The 24,952-nt window shown below is 36.9% G+C and overlaps 1 long non-coding RNA gene across 1 annotated transcript in view; it reads left to right on the top strand.

Moving 5' to 3' along the window:
• Nucleotides 1-24,682, top strand: part of LOC139727389 (uncharacterized) — a 66,114-nt gene extending 41,432 nt beyond the window's left edge. The window contains exon 3 of the long non-coding RNA XR_011710746.1: nt 24,649-24,682. This is a non-coding gene — a long non-coding RNA (uncharacterized lncRNA). The remainder of the gene's footprint in view (nt 1-24,648) is intronic.
• Nucleotides 24,683-24,952: the final 270 nt, after the last annotated feature.

Here is a 24,952-nt window from a genome sequence, read left to right as displayed (position 1 = left end):
TGAAAGTCAATTCTTATTTGAATTTCAGAAAATCAGAAACGAATTGATTTTTTTTGCCTTTGTTTTATGTCTCTCTTTGCTTTCTATTTAAAAATTCAAAGGGGAAAATGAAATGGAGGAGAACAGATAAAACTTAATTCTTGAAAAAGTTCTCAGTTAATGTTCACTTTCCAGGGTAATTAAATCGTATCTGACATATGCCACAGTGTCACAAGTCATAATCAGAAGTTTCCTGTGATTTGAAATGAGTTAATGAATAGTGGATTTCATTTTGTATTCTGCAATCAGATATATTGACCTTATTTGTCTGTGGCATTTACTCTAACAAGTACATTTTGTGCGGTTAAGTCTACATCTGATTATTTATGTTGTAGAGGACACTTGACTTTTAATGACTAAGCTGTTGATGGCAAACAGACTTTTAGCTTGGAACATACATTACTAGAGACTTTTGGGTTGTTGTTGTTTTTTTTTTTCGTTTTAGATAGTACACTGTATGTTAGTTTCTGGAATATTTGGTGTAAACATGACGAATAACAGCTGTTATTGTTACCATGACCTTCAACGACTAAGATTTTCATTCCATTGAAACGCATAACTTAAGTCTGTCACATTTGTCACATTCAATGCTGTTTAAAAATGTGCATTTTCAAAATATAAACCTTTACCGTGGCAACAAGAGACAACGTGAGAGAATGACTCATACTTGATTTGCAATTGAAATTCTAATTGTACTTAGACAATATACCTCTACACTTTAGTATTAAAAAAGAAATTAGTTCGTTACCCTGGCAGACATAAGAAAATAACAATGACCTTAACTGCATTTGAATGAGTAATTCGAAATCTTGAAATCTAATTACCTTTCCTTCCTTACATTCTTCCACAATCGATCATATATATATATATATATATATATATATATATATATATATATGTACTGAAAGAAATTGGACTGAGACGGACAATGCTCTCGATCTTGAGTCTCCCTTTTAATCAGTCAAGCTTTCGGCCAGTCATCAGGCCTTCATCAGGATCTACCAACAGAATAGCTATTATATAAGCAATCTGATGTGTCGTAATATAATGCAATGACATATAATGCCAATCTTCTGAAACGTTCCCTTTGTATACACAAATCAATCATTCAATTCAATACAAAAATCCAATCTAACATCATCTCATCGACAAAAAATACATCATTAATAAAAAAATCATATATAAATACATTCTTGTACCAAATCAGGTGGTGGAGTTGATGATGGGATCAAAGAAAGACCTCCGTTCATAGTCCATGTGTAGTAGGTCCATGCTCTAATTTACCAAAATGACAGATACCAGAAGAGCGCCACGTGCAGTTTTGACTCGCTATACGACGCGCTGCTGTGATCTGAGTCCCCCATTTTTTATGGCAATTGATGGACAAATAATTGCCCAACATCGACGTTATTAAGCATTGAATTGATCAATGTTTTAGTAGAAGCAATGCTAAAAGAAATCATTCATCCATTCATTCATTTCATTCATTCATTTCATTTCAAATCATTTTATTTCAAAATGAAACTATTTTTTTTTAAATGAATGAATGAATGTCATTCATTAGTAGGTTCGAATACTGCTCGAGTACATAAGCCTATGATTTTTTTAAATCGTGGTTACAACTGAAAACACTAATAAATTCAGTGTTTATATTCACGTCGAAGAAGGGAAATTTGTCAGTCAGTTGCAATGAAACATCTTGACGGAAGAATTTCATGAATTTGAATATTACTTTTTGTGCGTGCACATTGTAACTCACAATTATTCATGAATTTGATAATTAATATTCTCACCCCCCCCCCCCCCAAAAAAAGGAGGGAAGCGGAAGAGTCCGGAATGTGAGTACACATGAGAGAGAGAGAGAGAGAGAGAGAGAGAGAGAGAGGGAAGTGTAGGCAGACACCTGCACCCTTTGCCACACCATCATCTTACATAAATCAACCCAACTCTCCTCACTTCTTCAGGTGATATTTTTTATTCTATTAAATATTAGGTCTTCTTTTTCTTTTACTTTTACTTTCAGAGTACAGCTTGGTCAATTTACATATGGGTTATAAACTATTGATATCATTACGCCCAGTGAGGAATACATGAAACGGTAATTTGTCGAAGCTCTAATAAAGAAGTCTTTTGTAAATTTCCCGGAAACTAAGCATCTCTGCAGATAACGAAACAATTGCAGGTCATAGTTAAAGAGGGAGAGAGGACAGGAGATTTAAAAAAAAGAAAAAAAAAAACAATGCTCATCTAAGGGCCCAGCTAACAGTAATGTGTGGATGTGTAGTGGCTGAGATTAGTCGATCTGTTGCAAATACTTGTAACAGAAATAACTACAAACAATGCAGGTTACTATACCAAAGACTGACCACTCAAATTTGGTATTATCTGTGTTTCTTTCTGTTTTAAAGGGTCAATAATCACCAAAACTTCTGAATGTGCCACCCTTCCTTGAAATATCCCAGAGGTTCGGCTCTGAATGTAGTCTTACGATAATGAAATCAATCCAGTCAATCGACAAGGATTCAAAGGGGCTACTTAACTTCTTAAGTGGAAATTAAAAGGTAATTGCAATTATGTTTTATGTTGTGTTTATGCTAAAATCTTGGAAGTAACGAAAGGCAAAAGACTTTTGCTGATCCGACCAATGCAACACAAACAAAAAGACGAGTTATGCGATGACTGGGATTACTGTAATTTGTGGGTTTTTTCCAGATATAACAAATGCGTTTTGCTTATGCATTGCATATAACTTCTCTGTTTATTTGACGGAAATGAAAAAATAAATTTGTACTTGAATTTGGATATGAATGTAGGCCTACTTCACATGAATTCGATAAAATTCGGCCAGGTTTTTACTGACATACCAATGGACTAATCTTTCAGCAGCAGACGACGTGACATAGCTAAAAACCAACATCATAAGAGCAGCCATTGCTTCTGAAGAAGAGGTTAGATTATTTGGAATTAGTCTAATTGTGATATTCTTCGGAAGAAAAATAAGACACATACAACGCTACTTCATACACCAGCGCCCAGCTTAGAAACCATTACTGGAAAGGCATATGTGTATCTACATTTTTTAGTAGGAAAGAGCCATCGCATTTTCGAGTTTGAAAGCCCCCACGACCCGGGACAATGGTGTATGTAAATAAAGAGAAACCACCCGTCGCGGCCGTGGGACTGAACATAATGCAGACAGTAGCAAGGCCAAGCGAATGCTGACAATGGCTTTGTACAAAGTGTTCGGAGCAGGCAAGTGCTTGAGAGACATAGAATTTTACCTTTTATTTGTGACCGTGCACCTCAAAACGAACATAAAGTCGCACACACTGATTTTGCGTGAGGACTGAAAACAAGTGAAATGGGTTAACCTAGCCGAACTTGACTTGTTCATATTTTCTGAAAGAGCAAGTCTTCTTTTACATTATGCTAAAATTTGGTATCATAAAACGGGCAGGAAAGTGTGTTTTTTTAGCAGTTTATGTCGAACATTTTGGTAGAATAGTGTGATTAGGTGTGTCTTTAGAATCCCTTTTTCATTTCTGAAAAACCTTGTCCACACTCTTCACTTTCAACTCTAATAACTTTTGCAAGGATAATGCTACTGCTTTGAAAGTTGGCATTAATTATGGACAGAAGTGTTAATGAGGCGTGTTAAATTTCAGTCTAATCTGATAATCTCTTCATTGTTGTTACTCTGGTGGTTTGCTTCCTGTTTTTTGTCCCATTCATCGCACGATGGATTGTCGTAACTGCTGATGTTTTTAAAACAGATAATTCAAATGGCTTAGATTCACTTTGCATTGGTGTGACTTTCATTCCGGCTATTGAAATATCAAAGCAAAACATTTTCATCTATGAATCTAATGTGCATTGTCTTTAGGACATACTGTGCCTGTTGACACCATTCAGTGACGTCACAAATATATCAGTCGTGTTCCGGCGAGTCTCTGTAGGTTTTCTAAATAGAAAGGAGAATGAAATCATTTCAGCTTTTTGTTTCACATGTCTTTTCCGCGAGGTCGCAAATTGAAATAACATGGGATGGCTTAAACTCTATTTGCAATTTCATGAAATGCCATTCATATTCATAATCTTTGGTTACAGTTTGAGGACAACATTTGAGAACAAAATATTGATATGAATAAGATATGACTACATGACAGAACCGGTCTAATGTCGCAGGAGCAAATGCCACTGAAAACCCAACTAATCACAGTTAGCACTACTGACGTCTTCAACCCGGAGAGCGTCCCTCTACTCACTCCTCCACCCTCCCCGCGACCCGTGTCGAAAAAAAAGACTACAAAAGAGAACGACTCTTCACGTGTACAGGCACCCTCTCGTTGTAAAGCCCCATTGTTTGACTGCACCCTCAGTTTGTCGAAACTAGGGGGTTTCCCTCATGACGCAAGAACGAAGAGCGTGGTGAAGGTGACCATGGCAATGACTTTGTGAAAGGAGTGCTTTCGACCTCTTGGCCTTGCCTATTGTGCGGAAAACCATTACAGGGATAATACAGACAGATTGAAAGAGGGGGAGGGGAGAGAGAGGAGAAAGGAGGGAGAAACAAAGGGGAGAGAGGGCGAATGAGAGAGGGAGAGAGAGAGAGGGAGATATATATATATATATATATATTTCATCGAAAAAAAGAAAGAAATCACTTCAGCTGAACAGTGAAAATACCAGGTGGACAGGTGCAGCAGAGAGGGTATAGTGTTTACTAACGTGTAGGAAGCACGCAACGTTAAAGGACAAGTTCACCTTCATAGATATGTAGATTGAGTGAATGCAGCATTATGAGTAGAACATGATATCATTGAGAGTTTGATGAAAGTCTGATAATTCGTTCAAAAGATGTTTTTCTTTCACAAAAAAAAAAATCCGTTTCGAAGTTCATTCTCAGTCACGATTGGATGAGAAGACTACTACAGCTGGTAATGTCACTTGTGTAGAACGATATAAAGAAAATATTAAAAAATTCAACATGTTTATTTTTACTTTTTTCACATAATGAAAGAACACTTGTCTTGTCTTTTGAAGAAGGCGTGAGGAATATACCCTTTATATACGCCAGTGACAACTCGAGGAAATGTGCGTTTTTTTCTTCAAAATTTACAATTTAATGAAATGTTCTATATACTTTCAAAATTAAAGTTTTGAAAGGATTGTCTCATTTTCCCCAAACTTTCAACAATGTGTTCCCGCTGCATTCACTAGATCCACACGTGAAGATGGACTTATCCTTGTCGACAAAAGAGAGAAGGAGAAAAGGACGGAATATATTAGCAAACGACAGAGATCATATCTAGGATTAGGTTGTTGAAAAAGTTTAATAAAAAAGGACTTCAAACTTAAGATTCACCAGAAGCGCGTCGTAAATGTTGAGAATGCCTCACTGAAGATAATGTACACAGAAAATACAATATTCATCAAATACCACGAAACATTTATAAAGAGATAGGCAGAGAGATATAGAGAAAGAGAAACTTAAATTATGAGACATTATACGATGTACTTGTATGTCTTTAATTTGACTGCATATCATTTCAGCATGTTTTGATGATTCTGAGCCATCATACATACGCACTGTGGAGAATTGAGAGGGGAGCTAGGAGTATTGAATCCTTTTCGATAGTGGTATGGTTGATTAATCAGGGAGGTGGTTGTTTGGATCAGTGGTGCAATGGAGGGGTTTGCTTGGGGTTTTGCCCGGCACCCCCTAAAATGACGTCATATATTTCGGCTAACTGTCTACTAAATTATTCAGATCGTAATCGTTGCTCGTTTGAGGACGCAATTCCAAATGTATTTTCTCGTATATCAGCAGTTGCATATTTCAAAAGCTTAGTTATTCTCATGATATCTTCAGCGTGGGGGTTGTTCCACTCCATTATACATTATCTGAAACTGACTTTACGACGCCTTTATTATTGCCATGTTGAACGAATCTTATCTTTACTCACTGTCTATGATTATGATGGGTGCACTGTGCATCCCCCTCCTCCCCGACACACACACACACACACACACACATACACACACACACACACACACACACACACATACACACACACACACACACACACATACACAATATGAAAAGGGTAATAGAGTAGCTAGCTACAAATGAAATTATTGTTTACCGTCAGGAGCAGTGATTTTAAAAAAAAAGTTAACGGAATCACATGTGATGCATATTTGTTAGTCAGTTGTATCACAACATCCTTCCTTTTAAAAAATGCAATAAAACCTAAAAGATAAGGAGATCTATTTTTCCTACTAACTGTAGACGGTTTAGTCTACTCCTAACTGTAGACGGTTTAGTCTACTCCGAACTGTAGACGGTTTAGTCTAGAGACAATTTCTTTTAAACTATCGTTCACATTTTGTTTAATTCACAATACTTAGCACTAATCACATAAAATTATTTTTTTACACTGGTTGCTTCTATCCCTAAACTCACATTTTAGAGCTATTTTGAAACACTAATGCTGGCTTTTTTTGTCTCTTCCGCAAATATGTAATGCCCTTAAAATCCGTTGAGGACGAGTTCCGAGTATACTCGGGCAGGTGTCTATGGGAAATGTGTGTTGTAGCAAAATCAAACCGTCCTCAATGGGTTAATAGTTTTACATTCCTGCGTCTTCACGAAAGGGCACAAGTTATAGACTAAGTACAGTATCCATACATTCATGCGTTGTATAAGACATCTTTTGCGTGATCGTTGTGCGCATGCACACAAGGGTCTGTGAGTATGCTTTATTGGAACCAATCAGCGATCAGGCAGAGTGCCCCAGTACACTCCACAACAACTTTCCAGGTGGATCGCACGGATTCAGAGTCGTAGGCTAGCTTCGGCGCGCAACGTGACTGTATGTGTGTACCGCTGTTCTGAAGGTGCTGTGAAAAGAGAATTCTTGTGTCGACTCTGACAAACTAAGACCATGCAACTGCGAATCGCCGGGGTTTATACCGTCATCCTCCTGATTTCACTGGCCATCACGAATGCTGGTAAGGAGCCCGTCATATAATACTCATACAAAACCTCGCTTCTTGATACAAATAACCAAAAAAAAAAAAAAAAAACACAAAAAAACAGAAGACATAAAAAAAACACGTTAAGAAAAGAAAAGTCTTGTCTGGAGATACTATTGCATCATCAGTTCTTTATAGTTTGTGTACACAAATGTACAAATATTCAAAGCTTATATTTTTGCTGAGTATAAACACTACGGATCCGCTTATCATTGCATGGAGACCCCGTCTTCTTTTCATGCTGATGAAGATGTGCTGTTTTGTCGAAGTTGCTTGTTTTGAGGGGATTTTGGTGTAATTCAGACAGAAGGAAACACCATGGCCATAACATTTATACCTATCTTATGCTTTCTTTAGTTCCTTATCTACATGGCGCTTATTGTACACTCTTTGAACTCTTTTCATTAAATCTTAAACTTTCATTTAGAGTTATCGGCTTTTAATGTGTGTGGGTGTGTGTGTATTGAATAAAGGTTGACAAAGAATTCGTTGTTTCGTGTAAATACTGTGAAGCAATTCAATTATTTGAAGAATTTGCTTCCAACATGCGCTAACTCCATTGAAAATGATGAATTTAGCGCCTTTTGGAAGCAAGCTCTAAATTGACAGCCTATGAACAGAAAACTAATTAGCTTTTAAATGTAAAATTCAGGTAAAGTCTATCACTTGAATTCCTACGGATTGTGCGGTTGAAAAAAATATATATATATAATATATGTATAATCGTTTCAAACCCAAAATATCCTGGTCACGTTCAATTAGACTCTCCGGAGAAGAAAGACGCACTGTCTGTATAGCGTGATTGTGTCCGTGGTGCCTCTTACTACCTTTTCCCGATACCATAAAATCTAGCACATCAAGCAAAGCAGTTTCGGGAACTATAGGAGAATAGATAATTTCGCTAAATACTGTAAAACTCAGGTAAAGTTTATCACTTGAATTCCTACGGATTGTACGGTTGAAAAAAAAAAGAAATATCGTTTAAAACACAAAATGTCCTGGTCATATTAGATTAGATTTTCCGGAGAAGGGAGACGCATTGTCTGTATATAGCGTGATTGTGTCTGTGGTCCCTCTTACTACCTTTTCCCGATACCATAAAATTTAGCACTTTAAGCAAAGCAGTTTGGGAACTATAGGAGAAAAGATAATATCGCTTAGTTAATCGGGATGCCGGCGTTGTTTTGCAAAATTTCAGAAATGATGAAATTACTTCTGAAGGAAATAGATGTATTTAGGCCTATATATGTTCGCTGCGTATAAAAAAAAAGGTATCCAACTTTAGAGGGCTTCTATTTCATAATTGTCAGCTATGGAAGGCTCAATTTTGGTTGTGAGGAAATAGGAACTCTTCCTCCTTCCATTAGTACATGTACCTAATGATGTTGACAAATATCATGCATGACTGAGAACATGAACTTTAAAGAAAACAATGACAATTTGCCCTTTTTCCAAGTTTGAGTGCCACATGAAGGAACAATGAATGTCTCACTGGATGGATGAGATCTGCCAATGAAAGTGGTCAAATGAACAGGCCAGCCTGCATGACTGCAGGTTTGTGTTTAGGGTTTCTTCTAACCTTTTATGGTCCATACCATTCAGCATGGCCTTGTTGTTGATAACTTGGTCACTCCTAAACGCATTATCCGTTTTCTCCCTTCATTTTCAAAACATGATTTGTCGCTACGAGCTATGCATTGAATGTGAACAGTTGAAATGGACTGTGTAGGTTGGCCTTGTGGGAGTGACCCAAATTTTTGGACAGGTGGCCATGTTGCAGAATATGGACCATAAAATGTTAGAAGAAACCCTGAATACAAGCCTAAACACAAACGTGCATTCGTACAGGCTGGCCTGTTTATTTGGACACTTTCATTGACAGATCTCCTCCATTCAGTGAGACATGCATTGTTCCTTCATGTGACACTCAAACTTGGAAAAGGGGCAAATTGTCATTGTTGTCTTTAAAGTTCATGAGCTCAGTCATGCATGACATTTGTCAACATAATTAGGTACCAATAAAAAAGAGGAAGAGTTTTTTTTTTCTTTCCTCACAATTAACATTGAGCTCTCCATAACTGACAATAAAGAAATGGTAGCCCTCCAAAGTTGGATTACCATTATTCTTTTGATACGCACTGTATATTACTTGAAAAAGCTGCATCGATCAGCTGAAATAAATGCATTGTTTGACTGCAATCGCACAAAACAATGTATTGTTTTTCAACGTCAACTCAATAAAAGCAAATAAACTACAATGACAAATCAAAACTTCATGTGTCTGTAAATTAAAAGAGTACATATAAATGAAGTTCTACAGTAATCACTTGCAAATCAGTTGGAGAGCCGATAATCCCCAAATGAACGTCAGTGCTAAGAACTAGTAATTTGGTCTTGTTAAAACATAATAACACGTATGATTAGCTTTTTAAACGCTTGGAAAATGTACTTCGTTTTAGACACAAAGTGCATAAAAACACCAATTACTATTTTTTTTCCATTTTATTCATTACATTTGTTTGTTTGCATGGTAAATACTTTATTTTCTGCAAATCAATATATACATAGATTGAATAATCGTGAACATGGGAAACATACAAAGTATATTTGAAACAGAGTCGTTTGACTTGCATAAACAACGATATGAAAGGAAATTAATGATATTACAGTACGCATGTCTATGCAGCTGGGATTACAATAGCAATATTACAATTTGTATATTTAAGAAGTGATAATGCAGAGGGCCGCCATTGTAAGCATTGCTTGAAAAGATGGCCGCCCCGAGGAAAAGGTATTTAGGTAAATTGGTAACAATACAAATTCTGCTGCGAAGATAGCAGGGGAAAATAAACTCTGATGTGTGATGGTGGTGAATGTGCGTGCAAGTGCTTGAAAGTGCACAGGGGCAGATAGGCTGGGATTTAGAATAATAAAATTGGTTTGCTGGAAGAGGGAATGACTTACGATGTTGCTACTATCGGGGGACCAACATGAGTCATTTTTTATTCGTGCTTAATTCGTATTTGAAGTTTACTGTGATAAAATATGCTTCTTTAAGTTTGCTTTAAATGAAAACAAGGAGGCACACTGTTTCAACTCCTCGGGAAGAGTGTTCCATGTATCCGGACCGTGATGTCTAATCGATTTTTGAGCAATTAAAAGCTTTGGATTACTTAAATGAAAATCTTGGTAACGACGGGTAAGGTATGAGTGAATATGATCATTAGTTACTAGGGCATTATGGAAAAATGGTAATAAATTTCTAATGTGTTTATACATAAATATAGCAGTTAGGTATGAATGTATATCATGGGCCTTTAGAGTTTTTAGGCGATAAAATTTAATATGGGATCAGTGTGAGCCAAAAAAATTGAATGTGTGCATATACGAAGAGCCTTTTTCTGAAGAAGAAAAATTGTGTTCAATTTGGTTTTGCTACAGTTGCCCCATACAATATTACAGTACATTACATATGGTATTTTATTATCAAGTCATACAATGCAGAGTACTTTTTATTATCATACAAATAACACGAAATGTATTAGTTTGTTGTCTTTTTTTAGTTTGATAAGATTCAAAGGTAATTAATTTTTATCAAAGGACGTAAAAGAAAAGAAAATAGGGACCTACATAATTCCCCGTTCTTGCTCTTTCCCTCTGGTCAATTCGTTCTTTTTTCCTTTTTTCCTTTTCTACAAGTTCATTTGAGTAATAAGACATCTTATTTTCCCATTTCAAACTACCTTAACAATAATAAATAATAATAGTCAGTTCTCAGAAACGCATAATACCATAAGATAGTCTCTATGCGTGTACAAAATAATGAAACAAAATCTATCACATATTTCTCTATTCAAACATGTAATTAACAATTGTCAAAAAGGTGAGTTTTTAACACAGATTTGAATTAATCACACAAACACACACACACACACACACACACACACACACACACAGACACACACATAACCACGACATCATGCAAAAATCTTAATGATTGAAGTTGCATGCCACATGGTATTCAACAAGGGCTTTCACATTCCATAACTTTGAAAGGACTTCTACTACTTTCCTCTAAATTGCACCTTGGTACATTATTATTCTTTCTGCAATTACTTGATTCACGTAGTACATTTTTTGTCATTTCTCCTTTAAGCACAAGCATTGATTTATATCCTCTTTTTAGCATCATTATTCTTACTATTTTCCAGCTCTAGTCATTTCCAATTGTAAGCTATTATGGAAGCCATCAAGACCAGCATCATGCCAGAAATAATTAGTCGAAATAAAAACAAAACAAAACAGATGGGAATTAAATTATATGTTTCTGACCAAAGGTGCATAATGCTTTTTGATTGCACCCGGCTTCTGTAGAAACAATATGGCATGTCGTGTCTTGTTCAAAGGGTATTATATTTATTCATTTTTTTTCAGACGCATGGAGCCGACGTCGTCGTCGTCGTCGAGCGCCGCCCCCTCCACCGCCTCCACCGCCTCCTGGTGAGTATAAAAAATGAATGTCATATTATGTTTACGCATCTATAGTAAATAAAGATATATAGATATACTCATGCCCATTTTATACTGAGTACTCGATGTTAACATGATTGTCTAGTTTGTTTAATCTATGTCTATATCTGTATCATTATCTGGATAATGTTTGAAGCATTTATATATTTGATTTCTTCCATTTCTTTCCTCACAAAGTCAGGAAGAAAGGGGAGACTTCACATGCAAGAAAACAAAACAAACAAAAATCCCTGGATCTTTTACTCAATGAACTCCTGAAGTTGAGAACTTATCTTTATCGATTTTTCGATTGATTGTGGTTTTTTTTTTACTTTTAAATGAACCTCCGCTCTCAAAAAGTACTCGTCCTGCAGTGAAGTCAAGTACGACATTAAGGAGCTCACGGCAAGAAAAAATAAATAAATATGCAAATGATGTAGCATGCAACACTTTCAGGCACATTGTGACACACGTGGGTATCAATAGGAAACAAATCAAGATCTAATCTTTGATGCAAAAGAGGCGTAACAATGACAAGGGAGAAAATGCCGATATGCTCAAATACAAACATAGAATATACTCTGAACGTGCTACCTATACATTGTGCGGTTGTTGTGGTCGATATGAGACAAATTTGTGATAAAACAGTATACAGTCATTTCTATCATTGATTGGCGGTCCTTGATATACATTGTACACATCTTTATTCTCGGCTTGGCTTGCCGAAGGCTTCTTTACCCGAGAATACTGACAGAAACACAGCTTTAATGGCTGTTGAGCCAAGTCATCAAAGAACTTGACTATGAGTCTTTGAGATTTCTAGCAATGAGAATAAAAACATTTCCTGATATTTTATATAATATAGAATGATGTTTGTTACTATGTGGCATGTTGAAACTGATTGATAACGAGATTCGTTCTTCATGATATGGATTCTTTACCCAGACACAACACGTCCCGTTTTTACGTCTTGTGTCGGAAATATCGGCACTTACTACACAACATCCACTTCGCGAGCCGTGTATTATTCTACACCAACAGCTACAGACAACAGAGGATGGGTCTCAGTCAGGTTGGTATTTATAGTTTGGGTGCGTTCGAGCACTCTAAAGCGAACCAAAGCGATCTGATCCAAAGCGTACCTTACCGAATTGTGCCAGATTTGAAGCGTTCGAGCGCTCTGTCGAGAAAGCGTACCTCACGAGTTATCTTCAGAAAAGGCCACGCATTTTTTTAGGAAGAATGTCATCCACCTGGCACTTGAACTACTTACAGCTGTCCCGAACAAAGAGAATGATGTATTTGCATTGTGACGTATGGCATGATACGGGCATGTTTTACAGCGAACTTTTGGTTCGCTTTTGGTACGCTTTTGGATCACATCGGGAAGTGGTCCACTTTTAGCTCGGTACAGTACGGTACGGTACACTAATAGGAACGTTCGAGTGCTCCTCTGGAGCGGGTTCGGTACGGTATGTCAGTTCTCTTTAGGTGAGCGCTCGAACGCACCCTTTTTTCTTCTGTGCTGTCTGCGTCCTCTTTCCTTTCCTCTTCTTGTAACGTTTTCGATAATAATGCTAACTCCTGGCAGTGTTACCATTTTTTTTTTCTCCTCATGAAAATAACGTTGTAAGTGGAACGGAAAGACGGCAACAACATTTCTAAAATATGGTAAAGCACAGAAGGACACCACCTTCAGTATACATAACAACTGAGAAAGGAACATTTGCAACAATAACATAGCAAATGCATTTCTCTGAATATCTGTCCAAGTTTGTGTTAAAACTATAATGTGAGTATTATGTATCGAATGGGTGTGTGAACCCTGTGAAGAGTTAGTATTAATAAATGAGAGTTTCATATAATCGATTTTACGCCAATATACTGAAATGTCAGTATAATGTATGCAACGCAGACGTTCTCAAAACATCATGTTTCAGCTATCATGGTGTATTTTGGGGGAAAATAAACAGGAGCAATATTCAAAAATAAATCGAATACAAGGTCGACACTAATATCACTTTATAATAAACTCAGTCGGGTGTCAGGGGCGAGTTCAGGCTCTACTTTCTACCAGGGTTCCCACACCGTCCAGTACCGTGCTACGGATAGTGCAGGGAACTACGCAACCTGCTGGATAACATTCGCAGTGGTTGGTAAGTAACTACAGTGTAATCAGTGGCGTATCTAGGGGGGGGGGGCAAGGGGGCACGTGCCCCGGGCGCCACTCCTAGGGGGCGCAAAAAACGAAAAAAAAAGAAAGAAGAAGAAGAAAAAAAAAGAAAAACGAAGAAAAAGAAGGGGAAAAAAAGAAAAGAAGAAGAAGAAGAAGAAGAAGAAGAAGAAGAAAACTCGCCCGGAAAGGGGGGGGGGGGCAGAAAACCAAATCAAACAAGATAAAAACAAAACATGATGACGCGGACAAAATGACCATGTTTATTGTGTTCACACAAGAATTCCCTGTTCTGTAAGCTGAAATACAAAATTTTCGGCTCGATAGCCAACATTTATATAAAAAAGAAGGTAAGAACAAAACGTGATGATGACGCGGACAAAATGACAATGTCTATTGTGATCACACATGTCATTTTATATTTAGCAGGCAAAATGTTTCACGGAGCAGCGAATGCAATATCTTTAGTTCTGATCAAAAGAAGGCGCCAACGGGAGGGGCGCAAAAAACAACAACAAATCAAACAAGATAACAACAAAACGTAATGATGACGCGGAAATATACAAATTTCGGCTCACTCGCTCGTACGATTTAGAGTATTTTTTCAAGTCCTCAGTTTGTTGGTATAAATCGTTGTCTATACGGCCGTCACATCTTGATTAGAATTGTAAGATTTAATAAGCAAAAAATGACAAGAGTTCCATGTTTTGTAAGATGAAATACAAAAATTTTCGGCTCGCTCGCTGCGCTCGCTCGCCAAAATTTATCAAAAAAAACCAAAACAAAACAAAACAAAAACCCCGTGACGATGACGCGGACAAAATGACAATGTCTATTGTGTTCACACATATCATTTTATATTTAGCAGGAAAAATGTTACTCGGAGCAGCAGCTGCAATTTCATTCGTTCTGAAACGATTGGATCAAGAGGACGCCAAATGGTTTCGAACATACAGGGGGGGGGGCGCAAAAAAAGTCAAAAAAGATAAGAACAAAACGTAATCATGACGCGGAAATATACAAATTTCGGCTCACTCGCTCGTACTATAAAATAGAGTATTTTTTCAAATCCTCTGTTCGTTGGTATACAGTAAATCGTTATCTATAAGGTAGTCACTATATCTTGATTAGAATTGTAAGATTTAATAAGCAAAAAATGACAATAGTTCCATGTTTTGTAAGATGAAATACAAAAATTTTCGGCTCGCTCGCTGCGCTCGCTCGCCAAAATTTATATATAAAAAAGTGATAAGAACAAAACGTGATGATGACGCGGAAATATACAAATTCGGCTCACTCGCGCGTTCTAATTTAGAGTATTTTTTAAAGTCCTCAGTTTGTACGTATAAATCGTTATCTATCAGGCCGTCACTATATCTTGATTAGAATTGTAAGATTTGATAAGCAAAAAAATGATAAGAATTCCATGTTTTGTAAGCTGAAATACAAAAATGTTCGGCTCGCTCGCTGCGCTCGCTCGCCAAAATTTATCAAAATTCATTACATTTAAATCACTCTCAAAAGACCCCTTTTAAGTGCTTGAAAAAGCATATCATGTGCACTTGGTTTAAAGTCCCTACCGGGATGGGGTTGGGTTGAACACTTTTTTTCAGAAATTAGGATCGCAATTTTCGCGCTTGCCCCGGGCGCCGTTTTCCCTAGATACGCCACTGAGTGTAATCCAAACTGTTGTAAATGGCATTGTAGTTGATTTGAGCCCATTCTTTTCAACCGGGCACGGGAGATAAGGAAGTAAATTGAAGACTAAAGATAACAAGAGATGAAGACCTGATCTCGTTCTTTTTCTAGCAGGTCCTAGAATTTTCCCCCTCCATGAAAGTGTAAATGAGAATTCGAAGACGTCAAGGACTAGCCTGGAAATTGATTTACTGGTATATGAGCTTTTTATCAACATTTTGACTACGGAAGTTTTACACTAGACCTTTGCTTATTCTATTTCAATTGCAGACGTTATAGGAAAAATGTAGAATGAAGCAAATCTTGCAACTGATTGACAAATTGCCCTACATGGACTCAAATAAACACTGAAATCGTCAGTGTGTTGGTAGTAGACATGATACAAGCCATGGTCGTACGTACTCGAGCAGGATTCGAACCCAAGACCTCCTGATCTCCGGACAGGCGTCATCTATCTAGTGGTTTTGCAGACAAGTTTGAACATGCTTCCTCCTTTCAACCCTTAACCCCAACAGTAATTCGGTGTTCATCTGTATCGGCGCCATCCCACGGGAGTGTGGGGTGCTCTAACGCTCGGTATGTTGGCTCAACCTGCACGTTCTCCTGTTCGACTGGCTACTACATGAGTGGCGGATCCTCGTCTAGAACCTGTCAGCAGTCAGGCATCTCAGGTGTCTGGACAGGATCAGCGCCCTCCTGTGCACGTAAGGCCGAGAGGACTTGCTAACAGGTCAATTATTGTCCAACTAACGGACGAAAAATGTTTGCTCTCCTCCAAACTTACAACGTGTCACGTTGTCTCCGGATATATGCTCTTCCACCGAAATTCTTCAAGTTTCTTGTACCAAAGGCAAAATATTACGTGCTTTTACATAGTGAGTTCTGGCAGAGTGAGGAGGATATCTGACTATAACATAGATGAAATGAACATGACGCATGTAGCCATTATATTTTAAAGGCCACTTGCACCCATTGAAACAAGGCCCCTGACTGATATCACCATCGTTTGATTTGTAATTGATGTAACAACGCTCAAACGCTGCACCATGATTACCTTTCTGCTGATCAAGTAATCGGAATGGGTTGCAATACTCTTGGTGTAAAATTACAGGTGACATGTCCTAGAAAAAAAAAACATTCGAGTAATGCATTATAGGAAATATTATATATTGTGTCTAAAGATCATGTAAGCAGAATTCATAGGCACTTACTTTAGCCTACTTGGCCTAGTCATGGTACCCGATGACGAGCGTGCCGAGAATGCCGTATCAATGTAGTTCACAATCATTGTCTAAAAGACAATCTTATCAAATAACAGCTAACGTGAATGTTATCATTTTCACGTCAATCCAGGGGTAACCTGCCCGTCGCTGAGCGCCCCACCAAAAGGAAGTATAAGCTGTACAGATGGCCGCTACTACAATAGCAGATGCACGTCCTCCTGCAACCAGGGGTACACTCTCCAGGGTTCCGATTCCCAATGGAACTGTTTGATTTCTGGTTCTTGGTCCAACTCCGGAACGACTCCGACTTGTGCTGGTAATCAAACTAGAGTTTAACACTGACGAATTATGGCAACAATATAAAGATGAAGACAAAAATCAACAGAACCAAGCTTTGAGCGCCCATGGGATGAGAGCTTTCCAAATTAATTTTAGTTTCGTAGTCTTAGTCTAGATTTCCAATGTAAAGGGGAATTCCAGGCTAGTGTCACATAAATTTATTTGAATTAAAATTATTTAAAAACTTAGTCAGAAAAAAAGAGTAAAGTGATAAGCAAATTAATGAACATTTGGTCGAAATCGGATACAAAATAAAAGAGTTATGGCATATCAAAAATTCTCCTATTTTTGCAGAACAGTTCATGAAGAGTTGATATGAATATGCCTATATAAATGAGAAAGCTTCTGATGATATCACTCCTATATTTTCCATTGGTCTTGTAAAAAAAAAGAAATATTCATTTGTCCTTGTTCATAAAAGTGTAAAGTATAATTTCTTATTCTTGGTGGAATACTTCAAAATGATGATCTCTCATATATCAAGATATGAGTCTGGAGTATTATTGCCTAAATGAACAAAGGGCTGGAAATTTTGAATTTTTATGTGCAAATGGCAGGTTGTGATGGGGTGACATACACTTCATTTCAATTCATTTCATTTATTTTCCACATCCTGATAAAAAGCACTTACAGGAAAAGAAAAGAATACAGGAACGATACATACACAGTACAACATTGGAACAATAAAGGGGAATAATGTGCAACTTACAACAAGTTCACAACAGATAAACACAATATAAAAGCAATCATCTCAGTTTGTGGGGGATCAGCATAAACCCTTGGTCGTACTGTGGCTGATCCAAAATATTACAGTAAAAATAGTTACATTAATGCAATACACACAAGAAAACTATACTGCAAAAGTACACAATACACATAATAAGGCAAGAGTTATCAAAGTGGCGTGCTTATACACTGAATAAAACTTGAAATTTATCGTAAATCTTTATGAACAAGAAATATTTTAAACTTATTTTAAATAATGAAAGTCTATTGGACAATTTTATTACATTTGGCTAATCATTCCATAGAACAGGTTCCCTATATAGAAAGGTGTATCTTGAAATGCAGTATTTAAAATTTGTGATATACAATCTATTCATCTGTCTTGTATTGTAATTTTTCTTATTTTGGATGAAGGAAGTATCAAGAAACCATACCAAATTGCTGTTCATAATTTTATGTTTACATGAAAACAGCGAGAAAAAATTGTTCATATCAAAGATCGTTTGTAAGTAATGTTCTTTGAATAAAGTATCTGTGTGGTTAAAAGATTGGTTTATTTCTAATCATACGGATTGCACGCTTTTGTAAAATGAAAATACGCTCTAAGAGATACTTTGCACATTTCCCAATTGTATGTTACAGTAAGATAAATGTGGCATAATCGAAGTGTGATATAACTTTACAAGAATTTCAGAAGGTAAGATTGCACGTATACTATTGATTGCACCTATTGCTCTAGAGACTTTACAACATACTTCATTGACATGATATCTCCATGTTCAGTGATCATCAATAATAACTCTAAGAAATTTGGTAAAACAAACAACTGTAATTTTAAAATCACCGATCTTAACATCAAAATCATGTAATCACTTCACTACTTGCATAAGTGTCCACATTGACTGTTCTAGAACTGTTCCGTTGAAAATAAGAGTAACTTCATTATTCCATAACCTCCTTACTTTTCAATCGATTTCGATCGAAAGTTTTTGCTGTGCTTAATTTGTTTTTACTCCTTCATTTCAAACTAACTCTTAACTTGTCCAAATGCCCGTTTATGTTCCTGATCATTACAACACAAACAAACAAAGACTGAGGAATAAGATTGCACTGTAATCCTGATCCATCTGAAATGTCCTTAATGTTGTAAACTAATACCAGTACAGATTTTCTAATCATCTTTCTTTATAGTCATTTGTATTCTACCAATTAATCTACTCATTTATTTCTTTAGTTGTCCAACTATCATACATTTAGCTATCTATCTATCTACCTATCGGTAATACAGCGTTGATTGGCTGCACAGTACAGTATTTGTCCCCCACCACCACCACCAAAAAGAAAGAGAAAAAAAAAATCGGACTTTCTGCAACGTAAACCTTGAAAGTAGTAAATAAATAAAAATTCAGTTTTAGGGTTTGAAACTTTAAGTTATCGTCTATATCCTGTATGAAACCTCACAGTCACAGAGAAATTGGAATCTTTGTTAAAATCATGTCAGAAATCCCTTCCCTCAAGTGTTGCAAGGAGACGCGTCGTTCGTTACCTTGTGTTTACGACTTACAAATACCAAGTTGCTCTTCGTGTTCTCTCATAAAAATCCCTTTTGAAAAATGAGTGCTTGCTCCTTTTTGTTATCAACTAGGAAAAAAAATAACATCAAAAAAGGATGCAGATGTCTTAGTCTTGCCCCCCCCCCTCCACTTAGGTGTAAAAGTAAATGATCACAGACAAATATGAAATCTTTCACTCATAGGGGACTGAATTGAGGTATTCTTCCTGCTTGTTTTTCTGTTTTCTGTTTTCTTTTCTTTGTTTTCTTTTCTTTTTCCGCTCTGTCTTTTATTTTCATCGAGAAAATCATGACAGCGATATGTACATAAGTTTGTTTTTTTTTCAAATATTGATGAACTGTTATGCAACCAAAAAAAAATGCATTCATTATGTTGGTTACCCTGTCAGTTGTGAGCAAAGTGTGCTCATTTATATAACGAATGCCAATAAGCATCCAAGTGCTAAAGTTGGGAGAAATGGACCCATGACATGCATTAAAAAAGATCAATTTTTTATGCATGACCACATGGACCAAATTGAACGGGGATTTCTGCAAAATGTAGGCAACAATTTTTCAGTTTCGTGTCCTGAAATATGATTTACATTGTTTATTCATTTGGAAAGTTAATGATGCGAAAAAAGGCTATGGTTTTTTATTTGTTTGTTGTTGTTGTTTTATTTTGTTTTTGTTTGGTTTGGTTTGGTTTGGTTTGGGGGGGCAACCTGTAGATTTCTATGCCCGCCAAATATACAATAGGCCGTTTCATAAAGGTTTCGTAAAGGTTTGGAAACATTGTAAGTTGTCAAAGATGAAGTTACTAAAGCAGAAACCAAGAAACACTCGGTTTTTTGGGTGTGTAAGTTGTTGCTGCAGTAACTGCAATAATGGCTTTTTGTAATAAATAAAAACGTTGCGATGAAATAAACGTAAGGGACCGGGTAAAACCCCAGCAACACTCTGCACAGGCAACAATAGAATGACGTCAATGCCGAAAAATTACAGTTATGCGTCTCCTCTGCTAGGGTGCATAATATGAAGAAAAAAGTCGTACTTTGAAACCTTAATTGTATTCTGTGCATTTAAATGCATTGACATTGCCAAAGGTCATGTGGAGTCATTTTTTTTTTTTTTTTTTACAAATGTACAAGCGTCTCATCGAAAAATGCATAAACGTTTTATTTTGACGGGAATGTACAAACCAATTATCTCAACTTCATTACGTGCCAATAACAAAAACTCGATCCTTATCAAAAACAGCGCATGTACCGATGTGTTGGCTCAGTGAGTAGAGCGGCTGCCCTCACAATCGGGAGGTCGTGGGTTCAAACCCCGGCCGCGTCATACCAAAAGACGTTAAAAGATGGGAGTTGCTGCTGCCTTCTTTGCCGTTCAACAGTTGAAAAGGTTAGAGCAACGTCGATCTGGCGCTGCTCAGTGGCTGCCGGGCCCACGATCAATTGGGCAAAATTAATTTCCAGTCTTGGACAATAAGATTTGAAGTTTATATCCAAAAACAATTATGAACTTCTACCGTTTTTATTTTCTTGAAAACCGCACAACTGATATTTACTGAAGTTGACACATAGCATCCTAAAGACGTTAGGATCTCAATTATTCACTCCCACTCCCACCCCTTGGGGAGGGGGAAGTTGAAGAGTCAAAGTCCTTAAACTAGGGATGGTTTTCTTCTTTAAAACCAAAGAAGATGGAGTGAAGGTAGTGCTATGAAGATTCTATTACGATTCTAGTACCCTATAAGGATGCTACTGGTCACTTTGGTAAAAATATGTCATAGATTTCTCAGACAGATGCTGAAATGTGAAAATTCTCAAGATTACACACTGTAAGTGAGATAAATATGTATTATGACTTCCCAACATCCATGGGATATAACAGATCAGACTACCCAGTGTTTCGTATAAACAACCAAAGCGTTAAAATCTGGATACCATTTAAAGTAACCTTAACAGTTTATTAAAGGTCCCGTTAACCTTTGGGAACAGTGATTTCAAAAATGTTCAAGATATCACTTTTAAAGGGTGTGTACAGTTCTGGTCGAGGTGAAGATTTAGCTTTTAACGTTTTGTGAGATATTCAGAAACCACTCTGTGAGATGTCAAAGAGCATGCAGTTCTAAGGGGTATCAAAAGTTTATTCGATGAAAATCGGTTTTGAAATGGCTGAGATATCCAAAAACAAGGTGAAACAAAGAGATACTAATAAAGTTGGGGCATGTCGCCTTTTATTATTAGCACTTTTTTGGATATCTCAGTCATTTGAAAACCAATTTTCATCAAATAAACATTGAATCCTTCTTAAAATTACATGCTCTTTCATATTTCATAAGAGGCTTTTCATTATCTCACTTAGGAATGTTCAAAACATGAATCCCTACCTCAACTAGTACTGTACAGTCCATTTAATGCATATGTGTAGGTCAGTTGCTTCACAAAACAATATACCATATTAAATCTTAGCAACTAAGCCTAAAATATAAGGAGATATCACTATTTTTCTCATTAAACCATAACTGTGGACAATTTAGTCTGGAAGCATTTTTATTAGAACTATTGTTCACATTTTATATATTCAACAATACTTTACATCGATTAAACTTGTTCAAATTTTTGCATTGGTTGTTTCTATCCCTAACTCACATTTTAGAACTATTTTGAAGCAATGATGCTTGATTTTTGTTTCATCTGCAAATGGTAAATTATGCCTTTAACATTCCATTTTGATCACAGACACCATGGCACCTTCGTTCACACATTGTCTAACATCACAGAGTGTCTACGCCCCAGCACTGGCTACGAAAGCTACGGTCACGTGGTCATCACCTACAGTGATGGACAACTCTGGAGAGACCATAACTCCAGTCAGGGTTCAAGGGTCGCCTTCCGGGAGCCAGTTCAGTGAAGGCGTCTATCACAACCAATACCGTGCAGTGGACAGTGCGGGAAATGAGAATAGCTGTTCATTCTCTATCACAGTGGCAGGTGAATGACACTGCACTAAAGCTTTGATCATGCCGACCTTGATCATGTTTATTTTTGTGAAGATGTTATAGTTTCGGTTGAGGTGCCGATTTCGATCATGTTTATATCTGTTAAGTAGACTTTACGAGAGTAAAGTTAGTCGATTTTGAAATGGCTGAGATATCCAAGAATATTGTTTTTAAAAAGTGGTCTTAGTAATGTGGGTCCCATTTTTCAGCCGTTCAAAACTAGTTTTCATCAAATTTACCTTGAATTCCTTTGAGAATTGTATGCTCTTTAAATGTTTCATTAATGATTGGTTTGTACTTAAATCCCAAAAGTTAAGACCTGAAGCCATATCTTAAACAAACATATACTGTCACTGCAACGTTTGATTAAAAAAGCAAAATACCACTAACATTAAATGCCTGGAAGTCAACATCAGGATCAAGTTATCATCCGCTCACGCAAGAGTAGGCCGACCTTACAGAGTACCGAAGCGTGGCGCCCTAAGCATTCATCGCCGTGGTAACTGGTTCTAAACAAGTTCTAAACATACCTCACGTGGCTCGAATATTTTTGGAACATAACGGGTGCTAACAACGCTGGTATCTTGTTCCAGCTCACTGCATAAAGCCTTGTGCAAGGAGTTCTTGTTTTACAGAAGAAGCGCTCAGCTGGAACAAACGACTGTGACATCATCACTTCGGTACTTTCCACCCCACTCTGATTACAAATCATGCTTCCCTTGAACAGAGAGGCATCGAACATCGTTAAACCTACAAGCTCACATTTTTTTTTTTCTTAACAGCTGCTGCAAGAAGGAACTGTTTGCGTAACCAAGGGAGAAAAGGGGAAGATAAACGCATGCTGATTGATTTCAGATTGATTACAGTATATGATGTGGCAGGACGAAATTGAACCATGCTCAGATCATTTTTTTTTTCTACATTCAGGTCAAATTGACATGTTTGATATTCTGACATCATTTTCATACACTACTATTCATAGAGATTCAGTTGATATTATAAGACTTTTTCTACCTTCAGAGGTAGTTTCCAAGAAGTTGGTCTTTTTCGATTTGAAATCACAAAGACATAATATCTAGTAAATTCCTCGGAGGTCGTCAGGGTGACATGCTGTATATTGCTACTTGTACAATAGTTACTCATTTTGTCTGCTGTTTACACATTTAAATTCATACAATGTGTAGGGAATGCGTTCTGCTTACATTTCAAATAGTTATTCTGCCGACACTTTGTTCTACATTTCCTTTTTTTTTTTTGTAACGAAGTGCTGGTGCTTTCATTCACCGTACGCACGTTTTGTAATTTCGTTTCTCTCCCCTTAGTTATCCATTGTTCTACACAGTCTGCGTCAATGCCCCTACGTGTCATTTGTCCAAATGGAAATATCCGTGGATCTGTCTGTTCGTTTAGCTGCGATGTAGGGTACGGCCTTCAAGGTGAAGGGTCAACAAAGTGTGAACTTCAGGGGTCAAATGGAGCCTGGACACATGGAACTCCATCTTGCCCAAGTATGTTCAAAATTTCTGCCCATCAGAGCGATGTGAAAAAAAAGTTTTACTTGAATTAAAACGTAATAAACATAGACTTTCAAGTGTTTTTAATTCTTTTAAACATTCTTTTAAAACCTCCACTTTTTTTCACGGAGTGTATAAATAGAGGGTATGTTTCTTTTTGTACTAAACATGCAGACATGAACATGTTGTTGTCCCTGTCTGGCTATGTATATTATCAACGACTTGCATTTCAAATGTATCATATTGTTTCTTGTACATTCTGTTGGAAAAAAGTGAAAATAAAGTTTGAATTTGAATTATAGTCATGAGTTTTATTACCCTAATTTGTCACACAAAATGTAGTGGCTAATGTGATCTGTTTGGATGACAGTTCTGTGTTCATTCATTCAAATTTTGGTATGTCAAGTTAAAACATAAATGTTTTGCCTGTTCTATTTTTTTTTCAAAGTGAGAATGATGACTTCTTGACAACTGAATACGGTCAAAAATGGAAGTGTAACTTTTGAACCAACAGAGTCAGTCTTCAGCAAGTATCGAAACGCATACAAAGTGTGGCGTTATATGCAATATTTGTCATGTTTAGCCAAGAAGTAGTGCATCAAACGATAAAACGGACCTAAATGATTAATTACTTTACACAGGCGACTTTTTCCCCTTTTCCTTTGGTGCTTGAAAACGCCTGTTTGTTATTATTTTTCAAATTCAAATTCAAATTCAAACTTTATTTTCACTTTTTCTCAACTTTTTTTAACCTTAGTACACTCATTCTGTCAAATGTTCATGAAATGTTGTTTTCACAATTGACCTTTACCTATCATTATTATCAGTTTTACAGTGCCCGAGTATTTCACTACAAAATGGGACAGTTGTGGGCAACTGCTCCAGAGATTACGGCACAAAATGTCAGTTTTCCTGCGATACTGGTTATGAGATCAACAATGATGAGGTGACATGTGCCGCATTTCCAGGAGGCACATCCGCATTCTGGGCGGGGGCAATCCCGTTTGCTCGAGTAAGTACACAGTTTGAGTGTTTTGCTAAGAAGTTAAGTCAATCTTTTAAGCTCATCGTAAAGACGGTATGATATGTGAGTTTCCAATGATGTTCTGATAATTATAAAGACTACAATTT

Source organism: Diadema antillarum, unplaced genomic scaffold (assembly GCF_040938485.1).
Source record: "Diadema antillarum isolate AM-2024a unplaced genomic scaffold, OU_Dant_1.0 seq00000129_RagTag, whole genome shotgun sequence".
Taxonomy (NCBI): Eukaryota; Metazoa; Echinodermata; class Echinoidea; order Diadematoida; family Diadematidae; genus Diadema; species Diadema antillarum.
The sequence above is the reverse complement of the archived record's forward strand: the minus strand, read 5'-3'. Positions and strand labels throughout refer to the sequence as shown.